Source organism: Ranitomeya imitator, chromosome 1 (assembly GCF_032444005.1).
Source record: "Ranitomeya imitator isolate aRanImi1 chromosome 1, aRanImi1.pri, whole genome shotgun sequence".
NCBI lineage: Eukaryota > Metazoa > Chordata > Amphibia > Anura > Dendrobatidae > Ranitomeya > Ranitomeya imitator.
The window spans coordinates 791,597-802,496 of NC_091282.1; the positions used below are offsets into that span (position 1 = coordinate 791,597).

Sequence of the window (10,900 nt, forward strand, 5' to 3'; positions counted from 1 at the left end):
AGACATGTGGGAATAGTGCAGTGATGTCAGTATGTCTCCCTCTGAGGTGGGCTCCGGTGGGTAGACATGTGGGAATAGTGCGGTGATGTCAGTATGTCTCCCTCTGAGGTGGGCTCCGGTGGGTAGACATGTGGGAATAGTGCGGTGATGTCAGTATGTCTCCCTCTGAGGTGGGCTCCGGTGGGTAGACATGTGGGAATAGTGCAGTGATGTCAGTATGTCTCCCTCTGAGGTGGGCTCCGGTGGGTAGACATGTGGGAATAGTGCACTGATGTCAGTATGTCTCCCTCTGAGGTGAGCTCCGGTGGGTAGACATGTGGGAATAGTGCGCTGATGTCAGTATGTCTCCCTCTGAGGTGAGCTCCGGTGGGTAGACATGTGGGAATAGTGCGGTGATGTCAGTATGTCTCCCTCTGAGGTGGGCTCCGGTGGGTAGACATGTGGGAATAGTGCGGTGATGTCAGTATGTCTCCCTCTGAGGTGAGCTCCGGTGGGTAGACATGTGGGAATAGTGCGGTGATGTCAGCATGTCTCCCTCTGAGGTGGGCTCCGGTGGGTAGACATGTGGGAATAGTGCACTGATGTCAGTATGTCTCCCTCTGAGGTGGGCTCCGGTGGGTAGACATGTGGGAATAGTGCACTGATGTCAGTATGTCTCCCTCTGAGGTGGGCTCCGGTGGGTAGACATGTGGGAATAGTGCACTGATGTCAGTATGTCTCCCTCTGAGGTGAGCTCCGGTGGGTAGACATGTGGGAATAGTGCACTGATGTCAGTATGTCTCCCTCTGAGGTGGGCTCCGGTGGGTAGACATGTGGGAATAGTACACTGATGTCAGTATGTCTCCCTCTGAGGTGGGCTCCGGTGGGTAGACATGTGGGAATAGTGCGGTGATGTCAGTATGTTTCCCTCTGAGGTGGGCTCCGGAGGGTAGACATGTGGGAATAGTGCACTGATGTCAGTATGTCTCCCTCTGAGGTGGGCTCCGGTGGGTAGACATGTGGGAATAGTGCACTGATGTCAGTATGTCTCCCTCTGAGGTGGGCTCCGGTGGGTAGACATGTGGGAATAGTGCAGTGATGTCAGTATGTCTCCCTCTGAGGTGGGCTCCGGTGGGTAGACATGTGGGAATAGTGCGGTGATGTCAGTATGTCTCCCTCTGAGGTGGGCTCCGGTGGGTAGACATGTGGGAATAGTGCGGTGATGTCAGTATGTCTCCCTCTGAGGTGGGCTCCGGTGGGTAGACATGTGGGAATAGTGCACTGATGTCAGTATGTCTCCCTCTGAGGTGGGCTCCGGTGGGTAGACATGTGGGAATAGTGCGGTGATGTCAGTATGTCTCCCTCTGAGGTGGGCTCCGGTGGGTAGACATGTGGGAATAGTGCACTGATGTCAGTATGTCTCCTTCTGAGGTGGGCTCCGGTGGGTAGACATGTGGGAATAGTGCGGTGATGTCAGTATGTCTCCCTCTGAGGTGGGCTCCGGTGGGTAGACATGTGGGAATAGTGCACTGATGTCAGTATGTCTCCCTCTGAGGTGGGCTCCGGTGGGTAGACATGTGGGAATAGTGCGGTGATGTCAGTATGTCTCCCTCTGAGGTGGGCTCCGGTGGGTAGACATGTGGGAATAGTGCGGTGATGTCAGTATGTCTCCCTCTGAGGTGGGCTCCGGAGGGTAGACATGTGGGAATAGTGCGGTGATGTCAGTATGTCTCCCTCTGAGGTGGGCTCCGGTGGGTAGACATGTGGGAATAGTGCAGTGATGTCAGTATGTCTCCCTCTGAGGTGGGCTCCGGTGGGTAGACATGTGGGAATAGTGCGGTGATGTCAGTATGTCTCCCTCTGAGGTGGGCTCCGGTGGGTAGACATGTGGGAATAGTGCGGTGATGTCAGTATGTCTCCCTCTGAGGTGGGCTCCGGTGGGTAGACATGTGGGAATAGTGCGGTGATGTCAGTATGTCTCCCTCTGAGGTGGGCTCCGGTGGGTAGACATGTGGGAATAGTGCGGTGATGTCAGTATGTCTCCCTCTGAGGTGGGCTCCGGTGGGTAGACATGTGGGAATAGTGCGGTGATGTCAGTATGTCTCCCTCTGAGGTGGGCTCCGGTGGGTAGACATGTGGGAATAGTGCGGTGATGTCAGTATGTCTCCCTCTGAGGTGGGCTCCGGTGGGTAGACATGTGGGAATAGTGCGGTGATGTCAGTATGTCTCCCTCTGAGGTGGGCTCCGGTGGGTAGACATGTGGGAATAGTGCGGTGATGTCAGTATGTCTCCCTCTGAGGTGGGCTCCGGTGGGTAGACATGTGGGAATAGTGCGGTGATGTCAGTATGTCTCCCTCTGAGGTGGGCTCCGGTGGGTAGACATGTGGGAATAGTGCGGTGATGTCAGTATGTCTCCCTCTGAGGTGGGCTCCGGTGGGTAGACATGTGGGAATAGTACACTGATGTCAGTATGTCTCCCTCTGAGGTGAGCTCCGGTGGGTAGACATGTGGGAATAGTGCGGTGATGTCAGTATGTCTCCCTCTGAGGTGGGCTCCGGTGGGTAGACATGTGGGAATAGTGCGGTGATGTCAGTATGTCTCCCTCTGAGGTGGGCTCCGGTGGGTAGACATGTGTGAATAGTGCAGTGATGTCAGTATGTCTCCCTCTGAGGTGGGCTCCGGTGGGTAGACATGTGGGAATAGTGCGGTGATGTCAGTATGTCTCCCTCTGAGGTGGGCTCCGGTGGGTAGACATGTGGGAATAGTGCACTGATGTCAGTATGTCTCCCTCTGAGGTGGGCTCCGGTGGGTAGACATGTGGGAATAGTGCGGTGATGTCAGTATGTCTCCCTCTGAGGTGAGCTCCGGTGGGTAGACATGTGGGAATAGTGCGGTGATGTCAGTATGTCTCCCTCTGAGGTGGGCTCCGGTGGGTAGACATGTGGGAATAGTGCACTGATGTCAGTATGTCTCCCTCTGAGGTGGGCTCCGGGGGGTAGACATGTGGGAATAGTGCGGTGATGTCAGTATGTCTCCCTCTGAGGTGGGCTCCGGTGGGTAGACATGTGGGAATAGTGCACTGATGTCAGTATGTCTCCCTCTGAGGTGGGCTCCGGTGGGTAGACATGTGGGAATAGTGCGGCGATGTCAGTATGTCTCCCTCTGAGGTGGCTCCGGTGGGTAGACATGTGGGAATAGTGCGGCGATGTCAGTATGTCTCCCTATGAGGTGGGCTCCGGTGGGTAGACATGTGGGAATAGTGCACTGATGTCAGTATGTCTCCCTCTGAGGTGGGCTCCGGTGGGTAGACATGTGGGAATAGTGCGCTGATGTCAGTATGTCTCCCTCTGAGGTGAGCTCCGGTGGGTAGACATGTGGGAATAGTACACTGATGTCAGTATGTCTCCCTCTGAGGTGGGCTCCGGTGGGTAGACATGTGGGAATAGTGCGGTGATGTCAGTATGTCTCCCTCTGAGGTGAGCTCCGGTGGGTAGACATGTGGGAATAGTACACTGATGTCAGTATGTCTCCCTCTGAGGTGAGCTCCGGTGGGTAGACATGTGGGAATAGTGCACTGATGTCAGTATGTCTCCCTCTGAGGTGGGCTCCGGTGGGTAGACATGTGGGAATAGTGCGGTGATGTCAGTATGTCTCCCTCTGAGGTGGGCTCCGGTGGGTAGACATGTGGGAATAGTGCGCTGATGTCAGTATGTCTCCCTCTGAGGTGGGCTCCGGTGGGTAGACATGTGGGAATAGTGCACTGATGTCAGTATGTCTCCCTCTGAGGTGGGCTCCGGTGGGTAGACATGTGGGAATAGTGCACTGATGTCAGTATGTCTCCCTCTGAGGTGGGCTCCGGTGGGTAGACATGTGGGAATAGTGCACTGATGTCAGTATATCTCCCTCTGAGGTGGGCTCCGGTGGGTAGACATGTGGGAATAGTGCGGTGATGTCAGTATGTCTCCCTCTGAGGTGGGCTCCGGTGGGTAGACATGTGGGAATAGTGCACTGATGTCAGTATGTCTCCCTCTGAGGTGGGCTCCGGTGGGTAGACATGTGGGAATAGTGCAGTGATGTCAGTATGTCTCCCTCTGAGGTGGGCTCCGGTGGGTAGACATGTGGGAATAGTGCGGTGATGTCAGTATGTCTCCCTCTGAGGTGGGCTCCGGTGGGTAGACATGTGGGAATAGTGCGGTGATGTCAGTATGTCTCCCTCTGAGGTGGGCTCCGGTGGGTAGACATGTGGGAATAGTGCAGTGATGTCAGTATGTCTCCCTCTGAGGTGGGCTCCGGTGGGTAGACATGTGGGAATAGTGCACTGATGTCAGTATGTCTCCCTCTGAGGTGAGCTCCGGTGGGTAGACATGTGGGAATAGTGCGCTGATGTCAGTATGTCTCCCTCTGAGGTGAGCTCCGGTGGGTAGACATGTGGGAATAGTGCGGTGATGTCAGTATGTCTCCCTCTGAGGTGGGCTCCGGTGGGTAGACATGTGGGAATAGTGCGGTGATGTCAGTATGTCTCCCTCTGAGGTGAGCTCCGGTGGGTAGACATGTGGGAATAGTGCGGTGATGTCAGCATGTCTCCCTCTGAGGTGGGCTCCGGTGGGTAGACATGTGGGAATAGTGCACTGATGTCAGTATGTCTCCCTCTGAGGTGGGCTCCGGTGGGTAGACATGTGGGAATAGTGCACTGATGTCAGTATGTCTCCCTCTGAGGTGGGCTCCGGTGGGTAGACATGTGGGAATAGTGCACTGATGTCAGTATGTCTCCCTCTGAGGTGAGCTCCGGTGGGTAGACATGTGGGAATAGTGCACTGATGTCAGTATGTCTCCCTCTGAGGTGGGCTCCGGTGGGTAGACATGTGGGAATAGTACACTGATGTCAGTATGTCTCCCTCTGAGGTGGGCTCCGGTGGGTAGACATGTGGGAATAGTGCGGTGATGTCAGTATGTTTCCCTCTGAGGTGGGCTCCGGAGGGTAGACATGTGGGAATAGTGCACTGATGTCAGTATGTCTCCCTCTGAGGTGGGCTCCGGTGGGTAGACATGTGGGAATAGTGCACTGATGTCAGTATGTCTCCCTCTGAGGTGGGCTCCGGTGGGTAGACATGTGGGAATAGTGCAGTGATGTCAGTATGTCTCCCTCTGAGGTGGGCTCCGGTGGGTAGACATGTGGGAATAGTGCGGTGATGTCAGTATGTCTCCCTCTGAGGTGGGCTCCGGTGGGTAGACATGTGGGAATAGTGCGGTGATGTCAGTATGTCTCCCTCTGAGGTGGGCTCCGGTGGGTAGACATGTGGGAATAGTGCACTGATGTCAGTATGTCTCCCTCTGAGGTGGGCTCCGGTGGGTAGACATGTGGGAATAGTGCGGTGATGTCAGTATGTCTCCCTCTGAGGTGGGCTCCGGTGGGTAGACATGTGGGAATAGTGCACTGATGTCAGTATGTCTCCTTCTGAGGTGGGCTCCGGTGGGTAGACATGTGGGAATAGTGCGGTGATGTCAGTATGTCTCCCTCTGAGGTGGGCTCCGGTGGGTAGACATGTGGGAATAGTGCACTGATGTCAGTATGTCTCCCTCTGAGGTGGGCTCCGGTGGGTAGACATGTGGGAATAGTGCGGTGATGTCAGTATGTCTCCCTCTGAGGTGGGCTCCGGTGGGTAGACATGTGGGAATAGTGCGGTGATGTCAGTATGTCTCCCTCTGAGGTGGGCTCCGGAGGGTAGACATGTGGGAATAGTGCGGTGATGTCAGTATGTCTCCCTCTGAGGTGGGCTCCGGTGGGTAGACATGTGGGAATAGTGCAGTGATGTCAGTATGTCTCCCTCTGAGGTGGGCTCCGGTGGGTAGACATGTGGGAATAGTGCGCTGATGTCAGTATGTCTCCCTCTGAGGTGGGCTCCGGTGGGTAGACATGTGGGAATAGTGCGGTGATGTCAGTATGTCTCCCTCTGAGGTGGGCTCCGGTGGGTAGACATGTGGGAATAGTGCGGTGATGTCAGTATGTCTCCCTCTGAGGTGGGCTCCGGTGGGTAGACATGTGGGAATAGTGCGGTGATGTCAGTATGTCTCCCTCTGAGGTGGGCTCCGGTGGGTAGACATGTGGGAATAGTGCGGTGATGTCAGTATGTCTCCCTCTGAGGTGGGCTCCGGTGGGTAGACATGTGGGAATAGTGCGGTGATGTCAGTATGTCTCCCTCTGAGGTGGGCTCCGGTGGGTAGACATGTGGGAATAGTGCGGTGATGTCAGTATGTCTCCCTCTGAGGTGGGCTCCGGTGGGTAGACATGTGGGAATAGTGCGGTGATGTCAGTATGTCTCCCTCTGAGGTGGGCTCCGGTGGGTAGACATGTGGGAATAGTGCACTGATGTCAGTATGTCTCCCTCTGAGGTGGGCTCCGGTGGGTAGACATGTGGGAATAGTGCGCTGATGTCAGTATGTCTCCCTCTGAGGTGGGCTCCGGTGGGTAGACATGTGGGAATAGTGCGGTGATGTCAGTATGTCTCCCTCTGAGGTGAGCTCCGGTGGGTAGACATGTGGGAATAGTGCACTGATGTCAGTATGTCTCCCTCTGAGGTGGGCTCCGGTGGGTAGACATGTGGGAATAGTGCACTGATGTCAGTATGTCTCCCTCTGAGGTGGGCTCCGGTGGGTAGACATGTGGGAATAGTGCGCTGATGTCAGTATGTCTCCCTCTGAGGTGGGCTCCGGTGGGTAGACATGTGGGAATAGTGCACTGATGTCAGTATGTCTCCCTCTGAGGTGAGCTCCGGTGGGTAGACATGTGGGAATAGTGCGGTGATGTCAGTATGTCTCCCTCTGAGGTGGGCTCCGGTGGGTAGACATGTGGGAATAGTGCGGTGATGTCAGTATGTCTCCCTCTGAGGTGGGCTCCGGTGGGTAGACATGTGGGAATAGTGCGCTGATGTCAGTATGTCTCCCTCTGAAGTGGGCTCCGGTGGGTAGACATGTGGGAATAGTGCGGTGATGTCAGTATGTCTCCCTCTGAGGTGGGCTCCGGTGGGTAGACATGTGGGAATAGTGCGGTGATGTCAGTATGTCTCCCTCTGAGGTGAGCTCCGGTGGGTAGACATGTGGGAATAGTACACTGATGTCAGTATGTCTCCCTCTGAGGTGGGCTCCGGTGGGGAGCCGGCATCAAAGTCGGAACATGTCAGCTGTTCTGAGCCCCAATAGGCACGGGTGGAATCGCGATCCACCTGCTATTAACTAGTTACATGCTGCTGTCAAACACTGAGCAAGCGCTTCTAGTCATCTGGCCGGAAATGCGCGCATCGCTGACTCCCGTCACATGATCGTCGCCATGACAACCACAGGTCCTTGAGATCTCTAGGATTGTTGATGCCGGAATGCTGTGAGCGCCCCCCTGTGGTCGATGCTCATAGCAAGTCTGCAATTCAGCCACATAGGAGCGATGTGATCATCACCTGTATGTAGCAGAGCCGATCAGGTTGTGGCAGCTTCTAGCTTCCCATGAAGGGTATTGAAGCATGCCAAAAGTAAAAAAAAAGTTTTTAAAAATATAAAAAAAAAAAATATATAAAAGTTCAAATTACCTCCGTCTCGCCCCATTCAAAATAATTTAAAAAAAAGATCAAACCTACACATATTTGTTATCGCTGCATTCAGAATCGCCCGATCGATCAATAAAAAAAGGATTAACCTGATCAGTAAACGGCAAAACGCCAGAATTACGTTTTTTTGGTCGCTGCGACATTGCATTAAAGTGTAATAACGGGAGATCAAAAGATCGTATCTGCACAAAAATGGTATCATTAGAAACGTCAGCTCAGCGCGCAAAAAATAAGCCGTCACCCGACCCCAGATCACAAAAATGGAGACGCTGCGGGGATCGGAAAATGGCGCAATCTTTGGTTTTTAGTAACATTTGGATTCTTTCCATCACTTAGATAATAAAGAACCCGGAGAAGTTTGGTGTCTGTGACCTCGTAATGACCTGGAGAATCACAACGGCCGCTCAGATTTACCATCTAGTGAACGTGGAGAAAAAACTCAAAAAACACTTGTGGGATGGAAGTTATTTTACAATTTCACCGCACTTGGAACTTGTTCCCCATTTTCTGTTACACGACGACACGGTAAAACCAACGTCGTTCAAAAGTCCAACTCGTCCCGCAAAAAATAAGCCCCAACATGGCCGCAGTGACGGAAAAACAAGAGTTATGTCTCTGGGAAGGAGGGAGCGAAAACCGAACACGGAAAAAGCTCCGGGAGTGAAGGGGTTAAGTAGCAAATTGGCTCCGTCACTAAGGGGTTAACGTCCCCCACACGGAGGAGCCGCAGTCACAGGAGCAGCTCTGATCTCACCGCACGCTCTCCCCTCACCGCACGCTCTCCCCTCACCGCACGCTCTCCCCTCGCCGCACGCTCTCCCCACGCCGCACGCTCTCCCCACGCCGCACGCTCTCCCCTCGCCGCACGCTCTCCCCACGCCGCACGCTCTCCCCTCGCCGCACGCTCTCCCCTCGCCGCACGCTCTCCCCTCGCCGCACGCTCTCCCCACGCCGCACGCTCTCCCCACGCCGCACGCTCTCCCCTCGCCGCACGCTCTCCCCTCGCCGCACGCTCTCCCCACGCCGCACGCTCTCCCCTCGCCGCACGCTCTCCCCACGCCGCACGCTCTCCCCTCGCCGCACGCTCTCCCCTCGCCGCACGCTCTCCCCTCGCCGCACGCTCTCCCCTCGCCGCACGCTCTCCCCTCGCCGCACGCTCTCCCCTCGCCGCACGCTCTCCCCTCGCCGCACGCTCTCCCCACGCCGCACGCTCTCCCCTCACACCGCACGCTCTCCCCACACCGCACGCTCTCCTCACACCGCACGCTCTCCTCTCACCGCACGCTCTCCCCACACCGCACGCTCTCCTCTCACCGCACGCTCTCCCCACACCGCACGCTCTCCCCTCACCGCACGCTCTCCCCTCACCGCACGCTCTCCCCACACCGCACGCTCTCCCCACACCGCACGCTCTCCCCTCGCCGCACGCTCTCCCCTCGCCGCACGCTCTCCCCTCGCCGCACGCTCTCCCCACGCTCTCCCCTCACACCGCACGCTCTCCCCACACCGCACGCTCTCCTCACACCGCACGCTCTCCTCACACCGCACGCTCTCCTCACACCGCACGCTCTCCTCACACCGCACGCTCTCCTCACACCGCACGCTCTCCTCACACCGCACGCTCTCCTCACACCGCACGCTCTCCCCTCACCGCACGCTCTCCTCTCACCGCACGCTCTCCCCACACCGCACGCTCTCCCCTCGCCGCACGCTCTCCCCTCGCCGCACGCTCTCCCCTCGCCGCACGCTCTCCTCACGCCGCACGCTCTCCCCTCGCCGCACGCTCTCCCCACGCCGCACGCTCTCCCCTCGCCGCACGCTCTCCCCTCGCCGCACGCTCTCCTCACGCCGCACGCTCTCCCCTCGCCGCACGCTCTCCCCACGCCGCACGCTCTCCCCTCGCCGCACGCTCTCCCCGCGCCGCACGCTCTACCCTCGCCGCACGCTCTACCCTCGCCGCACGCTCTCCCCTCGCCGCACGCTCTCCCCTCGCCGCACGCTCTACTCTCGCCGCACGCTCTCCCCTCGCCGCACGCTCTCCCCTCGCCGCACGCTCTCCCCTCGCCGCACGCTCTCCTCTCGCCGCACGCTCTCCTCTCGCCGCACGCTCTCCTCTCGCCGCACGCTCTCCTCTCGCCGCACGCTCTCCTCTCGCCGCACGCTCTCCTCTCGCCGCACGCTCTCCTCACCCCGCACGCTCTCCTCTCGCCGCACGCTCTCCTCTCGCCGCACGCTCTCCTCTCGCCGCACGCTCTCCTCTCGCCGCACGCTCTCCTCTCGCCGCACGCTCTCCTCTCGCCGCACGCTCTCCTCTCGCCGCACGCTCTCCTCTCGCCGCACGCTCTCCTCACACCGCACGCTCTCCCCTCGCCGCACGCTCTCCCCACACCGCACGCTCTCCTCTCACCGCACGCTCTCCCCTCACCGCACGCTCTCCCCTCACCGCACGCTCTCCTCTCGCCGCACGCTCTCCTCTCACTGCACTCTCCTCACAGATTCACCACAAGTCCCAGAACTCCACCAAACCCTCCTGTAATCTCACCGGAATGGCGGGAAACCTGCTGCTGGCTGACACCAGAGAACACGAGCTGCACACAGCCAGGACGGTAGAGGCTAAATCCAAGTCGGCTAAGGGACCTCTGATGACGTCATGCCCATGTGACCGGAAGGGGCGGCGCTTCTTCCTCCATAGAGCAGACAGAGCAGACATGAGGAAGCTGTGGATCTCAGGGCGGATTTGGAGGGTTTTGGGTCGTTCTCCATAGTCACAGATAATTTGGAGTCTGCCTGGGGAGAAAGGGGTGATGCTTGCATGGGGCTGCATGTGCATGCTGGACGAGGGTCTGCCTTGGGGGAAGTGAGTGATGTTGCTTGCATGGGGCTGCATGTGCATTGCTGGAGGGGTCTGCCTGGGGTGAAAGGGGTGATGTTGCATGGGGCTGCATGTGCATGCTGGAAGGGGGGTCTGCCTGGGGAAGGGGGTACGTTGCTTGCGTGGGACTGCGTGCTGGGGGTCTGCCTGGGGAATGGGGTGATGTTTGCATGGGACTGCACACTGGAGGGGCCTGCCTGGGGAAGGGTAACTGCATGCTGGGGGTCTCTGTGGGAAGGGGGTCATGTTCCTTGCGAGTGGGGCTGTGTGCTGGTGTCTCTGGGGAAGAGAGGCTGTGTGCTGGGGAAGAGAGGCTGTGTGCTGGGGTCTCTGGGGAAGAGAGGCTGTGTGCTGGGGAAGAGAGGCTGTGTGCTGGGGAAGAGAGGCTGTGTGCTGGGGAAGAGAGGCTGTGTGCTGGGGTCTCTGGGGAAGAGAGGCTGTGTGCTGGGGAAGA

At 57.6% G+C, this 10,900-nt stretch overlaps 1 pseudogene; it reads right to left on the reverse strand.

Annotated features, from left to right (window-relative positions):
- The window catches only part of LOC138657556 (zinc finger protein 271-like), a 111,721-nt pseudogene extending 101,493 nt beyond the window's left edge, over nt 1-10,228 (reverse strand).
- Nucleotides 10,229-10,900: the final 672 nt, after the last annotated feature.